Consider the following 19,794-nt stretch of genomic DNA (forward strand, 5'->3'; position numbering starts at 1 on the left):
TCCCCACCCCGGCCACCACCCCACGCGCCCACTCCCTCGCGCGCGCGCCTCCCCCTCGGCCCTGAGCTCCCCTCCCCTTTAAAGCCCGCCTCCCCTCCTTCCGTTCCCCCTCCCCCCCTTTTCCCCTGCACCCACGCCGCCAGGCCGCTGCCAAACTGCTCGCTGGAGCTGCCACCCCTCCGTCCGCCTGCCACGGCCGCCCGGGGAAGCGCAACACCACGCCGCGGCCACCATCGGAAGGCTCTCGCCGCGCCGCACCCCGTGCACGCCTCGGCCAAAGCCGGGAGACACCGGGAACGCCGCCGCCGGCCGCCATCCGAGCTGCCGCCGGTGAGCTTCCTCGTCGCTGGCCACGTCATCATCCACGTCGTCGCCACGTCAGCGCCTCGTCAGCCGCCACCTCTGCGCCACATAGGTCCCCCTTTTTTCTTTTATTTCTCTTTCCCTTTTCTATCAACAGATCCAGGCCGTACATGTTAGTTAGATCCTACGGCTTATAACGCTGATCTGCGGCGAAGGGGTACAGACCAATCGTGTTGCGCCACATGTCCTGGACACAACCCTAGATTTCGTTTAATTTGATTTTCGATAGTCCGCGCTTTGCAAAATTCATATCCAGAGATCTGTATGTCCAAAAATCACGAATCATATATCGTTGGAATCGTAAAAATATAAGGAACATTAAGGAACAATAAAATATGAACTTGCAGAAGTTTAAAAACCATTCATATTTAAATGCCTAATTGCAGTACTTTACCCATAAAATGAGTAATACACATCATTTTTGAGTGATTCTTTTTGCACATGCTTGCAAATGGAACCCTCTGTCCAGTAGTACCAAAATCAACATTTATCTACTATACCAAAATATCTTTTACAACTAATGGTAGTTACCCTTCGCTAGTGCGACATAGATGGTTAGCAATAATTCAACCAACCATAAAACTTGACCATGGCATCATGCATGTAGTAAGCAACCAGAGAACAACTAAGAGGTGTTATCATGTTCAAGATACATATTGCATTCATGTTTTCTGTTTGTGCATGCCAATGTTTAGCGCCATGCTTATGGTGCATTGTTTTCCGATTGTAGATTGTGATTGTGCCGACTGCAACACGTGTGCTTGTGAAGATTGTACCAAGTCTCCACCTTATCCAGGCAGGTGACACACCAATCACAAAAGTCCCAGTTTTTATCTATGCACAGTAGAAATTTTTGTAGTATACATGTGTAGGGTCCTATGCTTGCTATGCAATCCCAGTAGTCTAGCTACCCCTACTTGACTTCTTTGTCGCCATTAAATTTAGTTGTTGCTCAGCTATGCTATGAAATGATTTTGTCAGTGAGTTATGGAAAAACAACTAAGTTTAATGAACTACCAGGGTGGAATTGGTTTAATGAACTACCAGGGTGGAATTGGTATTCCTCTGGCCTCTAGGCTAGAAGCCCGGCATATAACTTGAAAATTCATCATTTTGCCGAAAATACGCAGCGAAACATGGGTACTCATGAACCATATAACTTGTCGGCCTCCGAATTTTAGTTTCTTGCGCTTCAAAAATTAAAAAAATTGCGGGTACAGGAGGCACCATCTCAGGTCACCATGCCCGCGCCCACGCCCCGCAGCTCCCACATGCCTCATCGCGCTCCATCTCTCCTTCCAGATTCCTCGCTCCCTCCTTCGGGTTCTCTCTCCCGCGTCTCCACCCACTCAACCGGGCTAAATGTTAAATCTTTTTCCCTTGATTTGGATCAGTCGGCGTACTCAGGCGGTTGATCACCATGCGATCGCAACTCTCTGGCACCTCCTCCCGGTCCTTCCTCACTCCCTCCACCTGCTCCCTGCTCCCGGTCCTCTTCCCCGGCCCTCAGTCCGCACATTCACCCCCCGGCGGGAAATGGGCACACATGAACTCTGTAACTTGCCAGCCTCTAAATTTATGTTTCTAGCTCTCCAAAAATTCTTTAAAAAAAGTTGCAGGTAGAGGACGCACGTATCTATGCGCGTGCTATTTTTTATACCCAAATTTGAAAGTATGTAACTTAGGCAAAAATAATAAATTGTAAATGAACAGTCTAAAAGAACTCTCCCCTCCGCTGTAATTAATTAGTGATCGGATAAATATGTACCTTAGTATCGAAGTACCCATATCTAGAAAATTCTCTTTAATTTTGGTGAATACCGGCAAGTGGATATTTTCCTGAGTGGCAAGAGGACCAGAGAGGCGGAGACCCGATTAAGTTAACCCAGCAGTCGTCGTCGTCGCTTTGTTGGGTCGTCCCGTCCCGTCAACTGCTAGCTGCTTCGTTTCTCTTGCATGCATATTGACTAACCGTGGAAAAATGAGTCATCACGTCTGCTCAGAAGCGATATTTTCAGTGACAAAATGTACGAATGCATAGAAGCTGCCAAAGCTTACAATCCTTAGGAAAAGTCATTAGTATGGAATTTCAAGGGCCAACATGATCTTTTTTTCCCGCTGGGATCGAGATGTGTCTATAAATACGGGGCCATCCTTCAGCAAGCAGCAGCATATACACACCTCAAGCAGCAGCATATCCTTCAGCAAGCAAATCAAACTCCATGAATTGGACAGCAACCGTATCGTACCAAGAAGGAAAAAAAAAGAACAAGGAGCTAGAATCCCGCGTCTAAAACAACTCCTGGACCCGATCCGACTTTCTCGTCTCGCGCTGCTGCCAGACGCAACTAATTAAAAAAGAAAAGGAATCCGGGCTTTGATTTCTCGTACCCAAAAAACCAAGAGAAACCAGGAACAAACCAATCTATTCACAAATGGAAGAACCGAACCAATTAAGAAAATACAGATATATGAGCCATCTCGGTTACATGCTGGATCTCAAGACGAGGTCGGACGGAGGGAGGGACCTGCCATCCTCGCCTCGCCGAGACCCTGATCTGCATGCCGCCACCGAACGTGGCCACCATCATCTCCATTCGCCAGCCATGGCAGCGTGTGTCCTCTCCTCTTCTCTCCGAGCAAGAGTCAAAGTCTAAGTCATAGTCATTCGCGCACCCCGCCCGCGGTCCGTGGCGAAAGGCTTCTACTTATAGAGGCTACCCAGCCAGGTTTGATATCTTGGGGGAAATTTTGAGCGGGAACAAAATGACATCTCGCATCCCTCTCATCTCTTGCACTGTTGCTTGATGGAATGATGGACGGTTGAGATAGGTATCACGCGGATCGGTGACATGGACTGCATGCGCTGATACCAGTTGGTTGTTGGCACCTCATTTTCTGGTGGGAAGATTTGATGTTGGCCTATTATTCCGGGTCAGAGCACCTAGTTATGGCCGGGTGTTACGGCATAGCATATCTTTAGTTCCTTGGTTATCTTCCTTCACTAATTTCCTCATTTTCTGTTGGGCAGATTTGATGTTGTCCTATTATTCCGGGTCAGAGCACCTAGTTATGGCCGGGTGTTACGGCATGGCATGTCTTTAATTAGTTCCTTGGTTACCTTCCTTCACTAATTTCCTCATTTTCTGGTGGGTATGGCTCCCTCCCTTTGAGTTTCCATACCTAGTTATGGCCTTGCCATGTTATGGCATGGCAATCTTATACTCCCTACTCCCTCCATACCGGATTACAAGGAAATTTTCTCCTTAGAAGGCAAACCAAATTATTAGACAATTAACGGAATTTAAATCTCCTCAATTACTGTATAGCGTGAGGTAGTTTCCTATTTTTGCTCTGGTCCTTCCCTTTTCTTTGCATGGCGTTTGGAAGTAACCGAGTAGCCTCGCTGCATTCGATCTTTGCATGTGCGAGATTTCAGCCATGCAGGTAACAAACGTGGGACTAAAATGATGGTTCGGCTCCTCTAATTACTCCCGCAGATGGATTAACGGAGCAAATCTCAACCAATCAGCCTCTGCCTTGGTCCCGCTGCGCCAGGTTAATTGCCTTCTAATCCGGTATGGAGAGAGTAGTGCTACTATTTTTTCTTGAACCGCTTGGATGCTCCTGTCATATAAGGAATAAATCATCCGCAACACATGAGACAAAATTTAAGTCGGCCACAACGACCTTCAATGGATCATGGGCCACAGTCACGTCAGCCATCGACTTTCTTTGGCTCAGCTAGTAATACACCCTTTGGCATGCACTAGAAGATGAACAAGTTGGGAAATTTCTAATACCAGCAAATTTTCAAGCAAAGATTTCTCATAACATACATTTTGCAGTAGCACATATTTCCAACTTGAATATGTGGCCAAAATATTACCAATTTTATCCATTGTCCCGTTTGAAGCAGCTAGATGCTAGGATCCAAGAGCAAACTTTTGAATACATGACTTGGACAATCACATACATCACATGACCACCAGCCCGGGGTAAATTGGAGTCTCATCTTTCTATTTTCCCTTGTTTCTATTTTGGGTCCCTTTCTTTCTCCCGAACCTGCTCCTCTTGGGTGTGTGGTGAAGCAGCAGCAACGAATAATCATGGGCATGGGATGCACTGTATCAGGTCAAAATGATACAAGTTATTGTTATATGTGAACTTCAATAACCAACTAGACTGTCAAAATTAACTGGGACTGTTTAAAGAACGTAGAAGGGGGTAAATCAAAACTACACCTGATAAGGTCTTCTTTTCTATTTCTTGCAACAATAACCATCGTCTATCCAGCTTGAACCCATCGATCTTCAAAAAAAAGACAAGTGTCAGCAAAAGATATGCATGGACAAGCATCTATAATCAGCATTTACTGAAAAGTAGTGGCTTGCATACACAAGAGTGAATCTGAAATCAAAATATAGTTCCCCGCATACCCAATTCTGAACTCCCTATTTCCACCACTTGAAATTAATATCAAAACTTACAATTTTAAAATTGGACCATGTTACAACAAAAGGATAACTGGCAGTAGCACTAGCAAATGCTCATCTAGCTAGAACTGGATATTTCCATGAATTTCACTCTAGGAATCGTTACAAACTTCCAGAAGGCATGCATCTTCTTGGCAGATAAACACTTGTGTGCATCCACAATTTATAGAGCAATGTACGGGAGGCCTATTGCTCCAGAAAAAAAAACTCTACCTTGTCGCGCTCACTGAGGTGAAACTTGGGACAGACCAGCTAGGCCTGCAGCTCTGCCATCAAGCCTCCAAGCCGGCCAAGGTCACCAAAAGTCGCCAAGAGCCACCGTGGCGCCAGCTCTTTCTTCTCAGCTTCGGTAGGCCCCTATCACACATGTGAAGATGATAATTATAGGCTAATTCTAGTGAGGTGCAGTAGGAACATTTAAATAAGATGAGCTGCAAGCCGAACTTGATTTAGGGAAAATGTCGTATGAACAAGATTCAGTACCTCGGATCGATGTGTGGAAGATTGTCGCCATAAGGTTCCGCTTGAGGAGCAGACTGAGGCATTTGATGGCTGTAGTCATGAGCTCCATATGCAGGATAAAGTGACCTGCTCAACAAATATAGTTCAGTTACATAAACAACAACAATTATATGTCACACTAGTATAATGAGATATAAAACTCTGTTATATTATGAATTCCAGGATGCAGCAAACAGTGGCAAAACTTCAGATCGCAATATTCGTACAGCAACATCGAAATTTATTCTCAAGTTCCATTATTAGAATTCTAAATTTTTTGCCAAAGGGTACGTTTAAACAAGCAAAGCTCCAGCCAAATTTATTACAGTGTGATGCTCAGAACGATCATTGATACATGTGCAGAGTCATGCAATTACTAAAATATGATCAAGAATTAAGTAGTTGATCCAGCATGGTAAATATAAGTATTTTCACCAACTGCAATTACTGGAAAATGACCAAGGCATGATTTTTTTTTTAAGTACTAGGTTCAGGTTTGTCAAATAAGCCTGATTGGTCAATCAAGGGTCACATTTCGGCAAATAAAGAAACATCAACACTGAACCTTTAGGACTGTCTTGCTTCTAAAATGTTGAGCTACAAAACACGTATCCCCGTGATCAACAAAAGATTCTGCGGCCCTCCTGCCGGCCAAGGCCTCCTGCCGGCCAAGGTCACCAGAAGTCGCCAAAGCAACCGTGGCGCCATCTCTTTCTTCTCAACTTCGGTAGGCCCCTATCACACATGACACACGTGAAGATGATCATTATAGGGTAATTCTAGTGAGGTGCAGTATGAACACTTAAGTAAGATGAGCTGCAAGCCGAACTTGACTGCAGGAAAATGTCGTATGAACATGATTGGTGTGTGGAAGGATGGTCACCATAAGGTTCCGCTTGAGGAGCAGACTGAGGCATTTGATGGTTGTAGTCATGAGCTCCATATGCAGGATAAAGTGACCTGCTCAACAAATATAGTTCAGTACAAAAATACAGACCTAAACTCAGTAAAAATTATATGTCACACTAATATAATGAGATTGAAAACTCTGTTATATTATGAGGATTCCAGGATGCAAAAAAAAAAACAGCGGCAAAACTACAGATCACACCATTCCTACAGCAACATCAAAATTTATTCTCAAGACCAATCATGAGAGTTCTAATTTTTTTTTTTTGTCAAAGGGCACGTTGAAACATGCAAAGTTCCAGCCAAATTATTGCAGTGTGATGCTCAGAAAATCATTGATACATGTACATAATCGTGCAATTACTAAATTATGATCAAGAATTAAGTAGTTTACCCAGCATGGTAAATATAAGTGTTTTCAGCGACTGCAATTACAAGAAAATGACCAAGGCATAATTTTTTTACAAAAAAAGTAGGACTATGTTCAGGTTAATTTGTCAAATAATTCTGATTGGTCAATTAAAGGGTTACATTAACGCAAAAAGAGAAACATCAACACACTGAACCATTAGAATCGTCTTGCTTCTAAAATGTTCAGGTACAAAACATACATCCCTGTGATCCGCAAAAGGTCCCTACACGTGACACCATTGCTGGCATACAGAGATCAACAAGCTGACCCCGTTTTACTAGGTACACCAGCAGCAAATAAACCGTACAAAGCCAAATATTCGGAACAGGGCTACACATGAAGCGAGCCAGCGCCGCCAACCGGAAGCGGCCTAATAACGCGCGCTAGCTTGGGGCTGCGGCATCGCCGACGCCACCGGCATGTATAACAATGCGCGCACAGGCAGGGGCGAAGCCAGGAAAATACTTCATTGGTGTCATTCCTTAGATTATACCGGTGTCAATTTGAATTTCTAAGAGTATTGCTTCATTTGCAAAGGGAATAGCAAAATTTCATTGGTGTCATTTGACACCAATCAATACATGCTAGCTCCGCCTGCGAACAGGTGCTGCGCCGCGACGGCTCTCCTCGGATATTTGGGTATCCACCCCCACCGCGCGCGAACGCGCAGGGTGAGCGAACATGCACACAGTTCGCCGCCGTGATCCCGCAAGGAAGCGGAACACTACCACAAGGTCGAAATGGAAATGGTGGGGCAGGAGATGCGCACACAGAGAGAGGCGGGCTACTGTGCGGCTGGAGCGATTATGGCCGGGTATCGAAGAGGAAAAATTAGAGTGGAACCTCGTGGGGTGCGGGGAACGGACCTGGCATTTGGTGGGCGGAAGAGGTCTGAGTGGTCGAGCCTAGTAAATCAGCAACTGCTCTTCCAATTTAGATTATACATGGAAAAAATGTGAACCTTTCTGTTTAGTATTGAATAATTTGTCATGTCATTTATCTACTATTTTGTGATGATGTCATTATTGAAAATTCTCAAACCTTTCCGTTTATATTGAATAATTTGTTAATCTTTATGTTTGTATTGTTGTATTGTACAGTTATTTACCCTTCAAGTTTTTTCCTTGGAATATTTTTTTGAGTTTGAATACCGATTGCAAATTGTCTGTGCCCGCCCATGTTCGCCGCCGTGATCCCGCAAGGAAGCGAAACACTACCACAAGGTCGAAATGGAAATGGTGAGATGCACACACAGAGAGAAGCGGGCTACTGTGCGGCTGGAGCGATTATGGCCGGGTATCGAAGAGGAAAAATTAGAGTGGAATCGTGGGGTGCGGGGAACGGACCTGGCATTTGGTGGGCGGAAGAGGTCTGAGTGGTCGAGCCCTTCTGCGTGGAGGAGGAGCTCCGGACGCCGGTCGGGCTCTCATTGCCCTTGCAGTAGGCCGTCCTTGATCCGCTTCCGGTTACCTGCCTGCACGGGACAGGGGTAGGGGGTGACGAAATTAATCGAGGTATGGACGCGGGGAGGGGACGGGGTCCGGAGGTTACCGTGGCGGGTGAGGTCGACGCGCGTGGTCGCCGTGGAGAAGGTCTTGATGCAGCGCCGGATGGATTCAGCATCAGCTGGTGGTTGGTCGCCCACGGGTGCCGCGCGCGTCAAGAATGTACATCTGCGGCGGCGGGACGGCGGCGCCCCAGCTCCAGCCGCTGCGGGGTCTTGCCGGAAGGGTGGTCGCCGGATCCGGGACGGGCCGCATCGACGGTGGCCGGCAACGGTTCCGTTTGTGGGCGGGATTGACTGCGCGACGGACTTGGTCGGCCGGAGGATAGGCTGGGGACGGGGCGCTGCGGCGGCGAGCGACGAGCGGTGTTGGGGAGAAAAGGGAGGACTTTTGAGACGCCGAAAGAGCCTGATAATTCCATCCTAGTATAGTACTTTCCATTCTTGCTCCTAAAAATTTTCATCGATAGGAAATCATTCTAACCCCCTAACAAGGCGCGTGATTTGTTACTGTACTTAATTTTCATGGAGTATATCCCTCCTCCATGCAACGCAATAACCAACCTTCCCAATTCTTAAGGAGCCATTCTTGCATGTAGAGATGTTGCAGCGAAATTACTTTCCATTCTTGCTCCTGAAATCGTGTTTACTTGTTGCATGAAATCTCTCCGTCTAAAGTCATCATCATTCATCATTCCTTAATTCCGCAACGCAGATAAGCGATCCGTGTTTCCGATATTTTGGGAATTTGATTCACGGGGAATACCAAGGAATGACGCCATCCACAGCTTTAACTTCTCCCGAATTTTCACGACAGTGGAAACGGAAGCATGAGTAATTTCGCAACATTCCGCACTATCATCATTAAGCTTTACATTATTGGGGCGTGGCTCGTCTGCAGTAGCATTATTACTGTACCCGTACAGTAATGTACTTGATCTACCATTCAGTTACATCCAACGGCAGTCTCAAACGCTCCTTTTAATGTGTTCTTCTTCCCTTGTTCTTTCTCGTTGCACCAAACATGCAATCAGTAGCCATCGTCGTGCGTTGCCATTGTCCATCGCTAGGAATGGAGCACACGGCTCCGACGAGGGACGGACATCCGGCGGCGCTTGGGAAAGTACCACGTCAAGGCATTAAGCCGCCAGCAGTGGTAGCTCGACAAGGAATCAAGCCTCAACCACCCAGCTCGAGCAGTTCGACCGGAGTACGTCTGCGCCGGAGGATGACGGATTGACGGGTCTTTCTGCTCGTAGCAGAACACCAGCGGGCCATGGACTGCACCACACTATCTCCTGCTGTTTTAGATCCGTGGCCAGCATCCCGGGCGGCGCGACGCAGACAGTGAATCCATGGGTTAGTTGCCTGCTGCGCGCTGATGTATTGAGTAGCGCGGCACGGCGGCCTGATAGGCTGATACGTGCAGAGGAAGAAGATAATCAGGTTTTGCTGGAAATAGAAGACTGGCTACGTCGTTGGAAATGCGATCGGATGGTTGATAATTTCATTACTGTATGGGTACAGTAATAATGCTACTGCAGACGAGCCACGCCCCATTATTGTTATCAACACCATGTTCATTACTACCGGCTCCAACGATTACAACCAGCAACATTATAACAAAAAAAAAACCTCTATTTTCAGATACAAACAACTCCACCTCCAGGTTTAACATTCCAAACATATAAAAACACCGCCGCCACGTCCAGACAAGCTCACCTTAAACATGTATGTACACGAACTAGAGACCTCCGCCAAAGCAACCTCGTGCTTCTCCAGCCTCCTCTGTTGCCAACTGGAACCTGCAAGACAACACCAGGGCCAACAAAGATTAACCTCCAACCGGGAAAGGTTACAATTACTAATCATTATTTCACCATCTCAACTTCCAACCAGCTACTGCTTCAAAAAATGATGCTAAGAGAGGTAATGAACCAACTCTGTACATTCTGCACTACATCTTCTAATGGTGCAGACGACAAAGAAATAACAAACAGCAATTAGGCCATTCGCAATAAACCGGCAAATGGACCAATTATGCCCATTCGCAACAAGGACAGTACATGGTGAAACAGATTCCCAGCAATACATTCTTCTACAAATTGTAACTGACAAAACTGAGACAAATATTGTATGCATTCAGGCTTTAACTGACAAAATATCTAACTACTTTGTTGAACCACTAGTCCAGATCAGCTCCAAAAAGCTCCAGCTTAATTCAGCCCGCATGCGATGCAAGCCAGATTTAAGCTATACATTCATCAACTCGACCAAACAACAAGTTAAATAAATACAAGAGTATAGGGATCACCAAAACCCACAAGTGTAGGGATCACAAGACCACTTCATCAGAGAAGCAACTCAGTATGGATGCGCATATTTAGGAATAAACTTTCCATGTACACGACAAAAGCAGCAGCAAGAAAATTAAGCTCCAGACAATACTCCCAACACAGGACCAAAGCAATATATATACAGGTTCTTCCTTTGGAGCATACAAGTTGTCAAGTAATAATCATGCACAAAAAGTGTCGCAGGTATGCCCGATACAAACTAACACCAAAGAGCCACTAGGACTCGGGAGTTATTGCGAAACCAAGCACTAATTTCAAAAGGATCAAACAATCAGCCAGCGGAAATAAACATTTCGATAACTCAAAAATGCCATATATTTTCACCATAACAGATTTTACAGAACTATACATGTGTATATTTACCCAGATATACACGGCTATACATCTGTATGCACCACCCACCTCATCCCTAACTGTATAAGGAAGAGAGAAAAAACACTGAAAGATGGCATCAGTTGATAGAGATCCAACTTTATTTTCTCCAATGAAGTGACAGTACAGATTCAATGAGCATCGTTGTTATACCTAATTTTCTATACATGTCTTGTTATAATGATTTATTTCTTTCTCTTTACCACTTTGAGTAGCATTGTCATAATTTCTAAAGCTCTCCTTTTTGTTCTGGTTTTTAGATTGTAAAAAACATGTACATCAAACAAAATTAGGAGGCATACACTGATACCTAACTGAACCAACCCATGCATGAAGCAATTCATGAAGCATCCGATGTGCTCAAATTATTATTCTGTGTTGGGTTAAAAAATAAAAGGCAAGCTCTTACTACCCCAACACAGAAAACAAACATAGATATGAATGAGGGATTTACTACCTCTCCTCCTTTGGCAGAAGAAGGGCTGTCGGTGAAGGCAAGGAGCAGCAGCAGCAGCATGCTCGGATCATCAGCTTTGCCGGGTCAGAGGTGCTCACACGCCTCTCAGGTCTTGGTTGGAACAGTGAGGAGGCTAGAGCAGGAGCACAAAGACCATGAACCAATGGAATCATCTACACCAGGAACACATTGTGCATGAGAAAATATTTGTGGGAGTAAAATGAACAAAGCATGCACATAAATCAAACACAGGAGATGCCCAACTCAAGTTATCAGGAACTACTATGCATCAAATTCGCTACAGAATTAAGCATGGATATTATTAACACTACGCACTTTGCTATAGATTCAGCCAAGTACCACTAAAAAAAATCATCCGCTGCTAGTCTTAGTTCATATCAGCGCAAGCAAAACACAAATGTATAACAATCGAACCAACAAATGAACAAGAGATTCTAGCCTCTACTACTTTCTGCGCTACCATTTAAAAAACAAATTTAGTGATTTGTATCTCAGCAAATACAATATGTGACAGACACAGATGCATTAAGCATACAAGCAAAACTATTTAATCATTCTGTTTGTATTTTTGAACAAATTCAATATGTGGCCCCAGAGATGCAATAAGCAGACACGCAAAACTGTTTAATCGTTCCTTTTGGGTACCACATGCATCAACGATTTGCACAACACTTGACTGAATAGCAATATTCAGCACCAAAATCATAGGAAGACAGAGAAAGATTTCGACCTTCAGATGCCAATGTCGGAGTCGAGAACATCTGCCCCGCGCGAGGCCTGATCCTACTGGTTGCTCCCCTTGTGCGGGGAGGCAACCAACTCTCTGTCCCCCACCACGACCATCCGCCGTGGCTGCTGCCATCGGAGGGTCGCTGGCCGGACTCATCTGCCCCGCGCGGAGCCGCCCCGGTGACCACCACCCGCTACAGGGGTGCAACCGTCATCTTAGACCCCCTGCTCCTCCGCCGGTGACGCCCAATGTTCCCTCCGCCTCACCAACATCCTCTGCCGCGCCGCCGCCCGCCATGGAGGAAAAAGGACGAGGCTTTCTCCGGGGGTGCCCGATTTGGGTGGCTCCAATCGGTGGGATAGAGAGAGGGGGTTCCGGGGAGGCGGTCGGCGGGCGAGGAGTTGCCGGCGGTGGCAGCGTATGTAGCCTGCGGCGGATGTGGAGGAAATGGGTTCGGTGGCAGGGAGGAGGCGCTGGTGGTATCTGGTAGAGTGGTGGGTGACGATTTTGTCCAAGGGCTAATCCCAATCAACTTCCTAGTTTATAGGGGATCAAGCTGAGTAGTGTACAAAATTTGGGAAGCGATTAATGTGTCGTGATTTTAGGGGTGAGTGTTATGTTTTGCCCCGCCCAATCAACTTCCTAGTTTATAGGGGAGAGCCATCCTGAAAATTATTGATGGAACGGGGCATTTGTTTTTACCCAATCAACTGCCTAGTTTATAGCAAGTAATCCGGGTAATCAATTTGGGGTGTGGCAAAAGTTACTTGCCTAAATATTTTAGCTCATAGTACATGGTGTGCATGCATGCTACGGATTATTATAAACAAATGCACATGCAATTAGAAACCTGCGAGCCCTACCTCCCTCTCCATATTATCGTATCAATGAAGTTTATCTTATTTCATAATCAAACAACCCGTATTAAGATTCTCCTATTCATCTTTCTCTCCAAGCTGCGTCGATGGTTGCATCGACTCAGTCCCATGGATCCATTTATCATTTCAAATAAAAGCTGAGGAACCCATCACCAACATGCTTAATGAGCCCCATTTGAAGGGCATCTCTTCCTGCAAGCTCCCCAAGTAGCAGAAGCTCTACTCTGAAATGTTGATGTTGTTGGTTGGTCGCCAATGGCTGGCAAATCAAGCTGGGGATGCGATAGATAGGGAGCACATCTGCGGCACGATGACAGCGCCCCAACTCCAGCTGCTTCTGGGGTCTGGCCGGAAGGATGGTCGCCTAAGCAGGGACGGGCCGCATCGCCGGGGGCCAGCTAGTGTTCCTTAAGTGGGCGCGGTTGAATGCGCGAGGGACTTCGTCGGCCAGAGGAAAGGCTGGGGACAGGGCGTTGGTGCTTCGGCGGCGAGCGGTGCAGACATGGGTGGTCTGCGACGTGCAGTTTTGGGTAGCCTACTGCAAGGCGCGGGGTTGGGAGAGAAAATGTAGAGACATGTGATGGAGAATTTTACTTTTTGCCCCGCTTTACTTTGGCACTTTACAATTTGCCATTGTTTAGTTTGACCTCTACTATTTGCCCTTGTTTAGGTAATTTGGGTGGATTTGATGGGGCTAGGAGGAGTAGTTTTCGGAGGACACAAGTAAAGTGGACCCTTCACCTTATTATACTGCGAAATATTGACCAAAAAATATATACCATGTTCACTAGAATGGAGGGAATAGACACGTCGGCCTTAGGTACCTACGTGTTAAATTAAATCATAAAATCATGAAGAATCACCAAAGACATCAAGTTCTTACAAGAGTTGGGTTGGCGGCCTCTAAATTGGAGTGTCGCCCCATAAGAGCCACTTCAATGATACAACCAACTGAGCATGTGTGATTTTATCTATAGAAATCTTGTAGGCATCATGTACAATAGTAGGCTCGAAGTCTATACAAGTGTGTTCTCAAACTAAAGCTTGTCACATACAACTTTTGGATCACGGCTCTGTAAACCACATAGATATATTTTTACACGTCGGCCTTAGGTACCTCCGTGTTAGACTGGGTCATAGAAACATGAATAACCATAAAAGAGGTCAAATTATTACAAGAGTTGGGTCGGTGACCTCGAAATTAGAGTGCCACCCTATAAGTCCATTTTTTTCTTACGAGTTGGTCATGTTTGTGAAGACGGTGCCACTTCGAGGTTGTATATTTTCTTTTCCTCTTTACATCACCATTATAGACCCATGTTAGTACCTCATGAAATAGGGAAACACTTTCTGACCCTCCCTCACGTGATTTCAAGCGACAACCTGTTATGTGTCCCCCACAATTTTTGCTCCTAGTTATGTGAAGCAGGTGTCACTCTATAGTTGTCAAACGGTTATTCATATTAATGCAAACCATCATTATATACCAACACTGGGACTCCATACAATAGGGGAGTGTTACTGACCCTCCTCATGCTATGAGACGAACCCACCATCAGTGGGCCCCATGTGATCTACCCCATTATTTCCTGTCAAAAGTGGTTATATTTCATGTGACTTTTCTCTTTGTTTATATTGGGATAAGTCATAGGTACATGAACCACGTAAAAAGATGTGAATTTCTATACACAAACAATAAAAGCAAGGAAGATTATTTCAAACCAAGATTTGAAAACTTTAGTGTGCTTGTCCTTGACCCAATGCACATACAAATGTGGCCTCATGAGTGAATCATCCGCGAGACATGGGCCACTGACCTTGAAAATGGGGACTTGAAATTATAAGTTTGAAATATACGGCGAGAGAATCATATTTGTGAATCAGGAGCCACTCCATAGTTGTTGGTCGATTGTTCATATTTATGCATCGCATCATTAATTAGATACCAATATTAGGACTCCATGCAAGAGGGGGGTGTTACTAAGGATGGCAATGGAGCGGGTTTGGACGGATATAGAAAAACCAGATCCATGCCCAAATCCATCAACCTCGCTCTGCCCCGCCCATGAAATTATCCATGGGCATGGATGTCACTCCAAATTCAAATCCGCTGGATACCCAGATATCCATGGATATCCATGCCCATAAAATTTCAGTAGCATTTCAGCAATATTTCACTTGCATTTCAGCAATAATAAGCTAACATGAATATTTTGGCAGCATTTCGACATTATTTCGGTAGCATTTCATCAATAATTTTGTCGAAAATTCATAGGAATATCAAAGGCACAATATATCAATCACATAGTACTTATAATATATCAAATCTCACACGATCGCACCATTCCTCGTGGCGTGGGAGAGGATTGACAGAGGATTGGCGAGGAGACTCTCACGGGAGGAGAATCCATCTATTTAACGATGAGGGAGGTTGAGCGGTTTAAGGATTAGAGAGATCGAGGAGGCGGAGCAATTACCGATAGGGAGATCGAGGGGACTCTCACGGGAGACTCGTGCCTCGTGAAGTCATGCTCATGCGGCTGTTTTTTTAAGGGATGCGGCTGTTGGTACAACTAGATTACTAGAGTATAAAATCGTAATGCTTCAATTAAGGGCTACTGGTGATTTGGGCCTTATAAATGAGGGGAAGCTAGACTAGTTAAAATCCTATGTATCACTGACATGTGGGTCCGACATATTACCCGGATATCCATCGAATATCCACGGGGCAAAACCTTTGCCCGTGCCCGCTCCATTAATTATTGGATATCCGCCCCATGAAATCCGTGGACACAATCGGCCTTCCATACCCGTGCCCAACGGGCCGGATATCCGTCGATGCCCGGATCCGTGGATAAAATTGCCATCGTGAGGTGTTACTGACCCTCCCTCACGCGTTGAGATGAAACCCCCATTAGTGGGCCCCGTGTCATCTACCCCATTATTTTTCATCAAAAGTGGTTATATTTCATGTGACTTTTCTCTTTGTTTCAATTGGGATAAGTCATAGGAACACGAACCACGTAAAAAGATGTCATTTTATGTACGCAAACAATAAAAGAAAGGAAGATTATTTAAATCCAAGATTTGAAAATTTTAGTGTGCTTGTCCTTGACCCAATGCACATGCAATGTGGCCTCTAGAGTGGCCGCGAGACATGGGCCACTGACCTGGAAAATGGGGGCTTGATATTATATGTCTAAAATCTTCGGCAGGAGAATAATATTTTTGAAGCAGGTGCCACTCTATAATTGCCGATAGGTTTTTCATCTTCATTCATATCGTCATTATGTACTAACATTGGTACTCCATGCAAGAGGGGAGTGTTATAGACCCTCCCTCACGCTTTGAGACGAAACCCCATTAGTGGCCTCGTGTCATCTACCCCATTATTTTCCATCAAAAGTGATTATATTTCATGCAACTTTTCTCTTTGTTTCAGTTGGGATAAGTCATAGGAACATGAACCATGTAAAAATATGTCAATTTATATATACAAAAAATAAAATCAAGGAAGATTATTTCAATCCAAGATTTGAAAATTTCTGAGTCCTTGTCCTTGACCCAATGCACATGCAATGTGGCCCCGTGAGTGACCGCGAGACTTGGGCCACTGACCTAGAAAACGTGGGCTTGACATTATATGTCTAAAACTTCGGCGAGAGAATCATATTTTTGAAGTAGGTGCCACTCTATAGTTTTCGATCGGTTATTCATCATCATGCATACCCTCAATATATAATAAAATTGCGACTTCATGCAAGAGGGGATTGCTACTGACCCTCCGAAACCCCCATTAGTGGGCCTCGTCTCATCTACCCCATTATTTTCGGTCAAAAGTGGTAATATTTCATGTGACTTTTCTCTTTGTTTCAGTTGTGATAAGTCATAGGAAAATGAGCCACTTAAAAAATATGTCAATTTATATGTACAAACAATAAAAGAAAGGAAGATTATTTCAATCCAAGATTTGAAAAATTCAGAGTCCTTGTCCTTGACCCAATGCACATGAGTGACCGCAGTACTTGGGCCACTAACCTGGAAAATGGGGGCTTGACATTATATGTCTAAAATCTTCGGCGAGAGAAACATATTTTTTGAAGCAGGTGCCACTATATAGTTGTCGATCGGTTATTCATCTTCATGCATACCATCATTATATACCAAAATGGGTACTCCATGTAAGAGGGGAGTGCTAATGACCATCCCTCACACTTTGAGACGAAACTCCCACTAGTGGGCCTCGTGTCATCTACCCCATTATTTCCGTCAAAAGTGATCATATTTCATGTGAGTTTTCTCTTTTTTTTTCAACTAGGATAAGTCATAGGAACATGAACCACCTAAAAATATGTCAATTTATGTATACAAACAATGAAAGAAAGGAAGATTATTTCTATCCAAGATTTGAAAATTTCAGTGTGCTTGTCCTTGACCTAATGCACATGCAATGAGGCCTCACGAGTGACCACGTGACTTGGGCTACTGACCTGGAAAATGGGGGCTTGAGATTACAAGTCTAAAATCTTTGGCGGGAGAATAATATTTGTCAAGAAGGTACCACTCTATAGTTGTCGATCGGTTATTCATCTTCATGCATACCGTCATTAAATACCAACATTGGGACTCCATGCAAGAGGGGAGTGCTACTGACCCTCCCCCGCGCTTTGAGACGAAACCCCATTAGTGGGCCTCGTGTCATCTACCCATTATTTTCCGTCAGAAGTGGTTATAGTTTATGTCAATTTTCTCTTTGTTTCAATTGGGATAAGTCATAGGAACATGAACCACATAAAAATATGGCAATTTATATATACAAACAATGAAAGAAAGGAAGATTATTTCTATCCAATATTTGAAAATTTCTTAGTCCTTGTCGTTGACCCAATGCACATGCAATGTGGCTCCACGAGTGACCGCGAGACACTTGGGCTACTGACCTGGAAAATGGGGGCTTGACATTATAAGTCTAAAATCTTTGGCGGGAGAATCATATTTGTGAAGCGGGTGACACTCTATAGTTGTCGATCGGTTATTCATCTTCATGCATACCGTCATTATAAACCAACATTGGGACTCCATGCAAGAGGGGAGTGCTACTGACCCTCCCTCACACTTTGAGACGAAACCCCATTAGTGGGCCTCGTGTCATCTACCCATTATTTTCCATCATAAGTGGTTATAGTTTAGGTCACTTTTCTCTTTGTTTCAATTGGGATAATTCATAGGAATATGAACCACATAAAAATATGGCAATTTATATATACAAACAATGAAAAAAAGGAAGATCATTTCAGTCCAAGATTTGAAAATTTCTGAGTCCTTGTCCTTGATCCAATGCACATGCAATGTGGCCTCATGAGTGATCGCGAGACTTGGGCCACTGACCTAGAAATTGAGGGCTTGGCATTATAAGTCTAAAATCTTCGGCGAGAGAATAATATCTGTGAAGCAGGTACCACTCTATAGTTATCGATCGGTTATTCATCTTCATGCATACTGTTATTATATACCAACATTGGGACTCCATGCAAGAGCGGAGTGCTACTAACCATCCCTCACGCTTTGAGACGAAACCCCATTAGTGGGCCTCGTGTCATCTACCCATTATTTTCCGTTAAAAGTGGTTATAATTCATTTGAGTTTTCTCTTTGTTTCAATTGGGATAAGTCATAGGAACATGAACCATGTAAAATATATGTCAATTTATATATAAAAACAATGAAAGAAAGGAAGATTATTTCAATCCAAGATTTGAAAATTTGTGAGTCCTCGCGCTTTACCCAATACACATGCAATGTGGCCTCATGAGTGACCGCATGACTTGGGCCACTAACCTGGAAAATGGGGCCTTGACATTGTAAGTCTAAAATCTTCGGCAAGAGAATCATATTGTTGAAGCAAGTGCCACTCTATAGGTGTCGATCAGTTATTCATATTCATGCAGGCCATCATTATATACCAACATGGGGACTCCATGCAAGAGGGGAGTGCTAGTAACCCTCCCTCACGCTTTGAGACGAAACCCCATTAGAGGGCCATGTGTCATCAACCCCATTAATTTCCGTCAAAAGTGGTTATATTTCATGTGACTTTTCTCTTTGTTTTAGTTGTAATAAGTCATAGGAAAATGAAACACGTAGAAAGATGTCAATTTATATATACAAACAATAAAAGAAAGGAAGATTATTTCAATCCAAGGTTTGAAAATTTTAGTGTGATTGTCCTTGACCCCAAGGCACATGAAATGTGTCCTCATGAGTGAAACTTCCGCGAGACTTGGGCCAACGACCTTGAAAATGGGGGCTTGATATTATACGTCTAAAATCTTAGGCGATAGAATCATATTTGTGAAGGCGGTGCCACTCTATAGTTGTCGATCGGTTCTTCATATTCATGCATGCCATCATTTTATACCAACATGGGGACTCCATGCAAGAGGGGAGTGTTACTGGTCATCCCTCAATGCAACGCCACCGCCGGATCTCGGCGCGATGAGCCTCAACTCGAAGCTTCCGCCACCCTCTCCCGTGGTGACCGTGTCTCCCGGGGCGGGCGGAGGTCTAACGAGCTCCGCCGCAAAATTTAGTCAGCGGGTCCGAGGGAGACAAATAGTTGAAGAAGACAGTTTAGTCAGCGGGTCCGAGGTCTAACTCGTGGGCCCCTTTAGGAGAGTCTATATGCCTAATTTTTCCTTGTGCTGCTATCTCAAAACCTAAAGCCATATAGGATTTGAACTTTTCACGCACATCTGATGGAGTGTCTCATGTGTATCCTCCGGAGATGGATCAGCT

The 19,794-nt window shown here is 44.6% G+C and overlaps 1 protein-coding gene and 1 long non-coding RNA gene across 3 annotated transcripts in view; one reads left to right on the plus strand and one right to left on the minus strand.

Annotated features, from left to right (window-relative positions):
* The window catches only part of LOC127313360 (protein FLUORESCENT IN BLUE LIGHT, chloroplastic-like), a 39,310-nt gene that overhangs the window by 10,520 nt on the left and 8,996 nt on the right, over nt 1-19,794 (plus strand). The window lies entirely within an intron of this gene.
* On the minus strand, nt 332-12,626 carry LOC127313362 (uncharacterized). Of its 2 annotated transcripts, XR_007858937.2 has the most exons (10): nt 12,123-12,626; nt 11,372-11,544; nt 8,233-9,990; nt 8,028-8,155; nt 6,244-6,320; nt 5,926-6,095; nt 5,343-5,447; nt 5,073-5,216; nt 4,608-4,674; nt 332-4,488 (listed from the first exon to the last, which is right to left on the minus strand). It is a non-coding gene; the product is annotated as an uncharacterized lncRNA (long non-coding RNA). The 2 variants fall into 2 exon arrangements; XR_007858936.2 differs by having other exon boundaries at nt 5,926-6,320.

The sequence above is a fragment of the Lolium perenne genome, chromosome 7 (assembly GCF_019359855.2).
Source record: "Lolium perenne isolate Kyuss_39 chromosome 7, Kyuss_2.0, whole genome shotgun sequence".
Lineage (NCBI taxonomy): Eukaryota > Viridiplantae > Streptophyta > Magnoliopsida > Poales > Poaceae > Lolium > Lolium perenne.